This window comes from Colobus angolensis, unplaced genomic scaffold, assembly GCF_000951035.1.
Source record: "Colobus angolensis palliatus isolate OR3802 unplaced genomic scaffold, Cang.pa_1.0 Scaffold457, whole genome shotgun sequence".
NCBI classification, from domain to species: Eukaryota; Metazoa; Chordata; class Mammalia; order Primates; family Cercopithecidae; genus Colobus; species Colobus angolensis.
Genome location: NW_012118010.1, coordinates 321,820 through 323,679, shown reverse-complemented (window position 1 = coordinate 323,679; position 1,860 = coordinate 321,820). Strand labels below are relative to the sequence as shown.

Below are 1,860 nucleotides of genomic sequence, written 5' to 3'. Positions count from 1 at the left end.
CTGGTTGGGGGTGTGTGGGTGCTGACTGGGGGTGAGTGGGTGCTGGTTAGTGGTGGGTGGGTGCTGAGTGGGGGTAGGCATGTGGAAGCAGGCAGGTGGCAGGTGGACATTTCTCCTCACCACCAGCTCTGTCAAGGCAAGGGTCTCAGAACTGCCAGATCTCAAGGTTGGAAGAAATTACCTTCCAGAAGTTCAAGTAATCTAGTCACAGGCTGATTTGAAAACACTATTCTGTTAGCTGTGCCGTGATTGAGAATTTCATCCCAGTCCAATGGTAGCAGGACCACGATTTTAATGATCAACTAATAGTCGTTGAGCCCCTTGTACATGTCCTGGGCTTTCTCATATTTGGTCTCATTTAGTCCTTTCAAGAACCCCATGGTGTGACCATCCATTTACCAAGAGGGAATTGACAGTTCCGGAAGATTAAATAATTTCCCCAAGCCTACACAGCAAATAATTTCATGTCATGAATATTTGTTGAACACCTCATGTGTGCTGGGCAGGCCTGGGAGTGCAGCAGTGAGAAATACAAGCTGGGATTCCCTGTCTAATTCCGGGGCTCCTTCCACCTCGTCTTGCTTCTGCCTCTTCCATCTGGCTGCCACAATTAAATACAGGGCTTGAAGAACTTAGAGAGATATGAGAGGTTGGGATATAACCTTATGAGTAAAGCTTAAGGGTGTGGTTAATGGTCCTCCATGGGGACAGGACCCTCCCTTGGAATGCAGTTTGGAAACCTTTGGGAAGACTCTTGGTTACCATCACAAGCAATGGGCACTACAGGCAGGTAGTCAGGGGGACTGGGAATGCACACAGGATAGTCTGCACAGCTGAGAGCTGTCCTGCTACCCACAGGACTGTTGGATTTGGTCCTACCAGACACCATGTAGGTGAAAAGTCATTTATAATTATCTGAGCCTAGAACCTAATTCCATATTAAATTCAAACACAGAGTATTTGGGCAGTGTATTAGTCAGGGTTCCCAAGAAGGACAGAACTAATAAGATATATATACATATATATATGTGTGTATATATGTGTGTGTGTATGTGTGTGTGTGTATATATATATGAGTTTATTGAGTATTAACTTACACAATCATAAGGTTCCACAATAGGCCATTTGCAAGCTTGAGGAGCAAGGAGAGCCAGTCTGAGTCTCAACACTGAAGAACTTGGAGTCCGATGTTTGAGGGCAGGAAGCATCCAGCAGGGGAGAAAGATGTAGACTGGGAGGCTAGGCCAGTCTTGTCTTTTCACGTTTTTCTGCCTGTTTTATATTCGCTGGCAGATGATTAGATGGTTCCCACCAGATTAAGGGTGCGTCTGTCTTCGCCAGCCCAGTGACTCAAATGTTAATCTCCTTTGGCAACACCCTCACAGACATACCCAGGATCAATATTTTGCACCCTTCAATCACGTTGACACTCAATATTAACCATCAAAAGTCCACCCCTTGTTAACTTGAACCCATACACATCTCCTCAGATCATACATAATCTTCAAATAAAGACAGTAATAAGGTCATCATTATGCCTAACATAATACAACTATCCTTTGTACAACTGGAGACAAACCAATCCCCAAACCAAATACTATTACATAAAGTTAACAATATTTAAATGCTGATATGAAGTCAATAAATCTTATGTCGCATGACTAAGAAAAAGGAAATAAAATGAAGATATTTTCTTAGTACAAGTGTATAAATGCACAAACATGTTTTTTAACCAAAGAAGGAGGAAATATTCATGACAGTTACAGTCCTTGTTTCTGCAGCTGGTCATGTGGTCGTAGCTGGTATTGATGACTACCTTCTTCTACTACCCATTTTGTATTCCCTTTGCCTTCAGCAAGC

At 43.1% G+C, this 1,860-nt stretch overlaps 1 protein-coding gene across 1 annotated transcript in view; it reads left to right on the top strand.

Moving 5' to 3' along the window:
* The window catches only part of SYN3 (synapsin III), a 598,011-nt gene that overhangs the window by 317,300 nt on the left and 278,851 nt on the right, over positions 1-1,860 (top strand). The window lies entirely within an intron of this gene.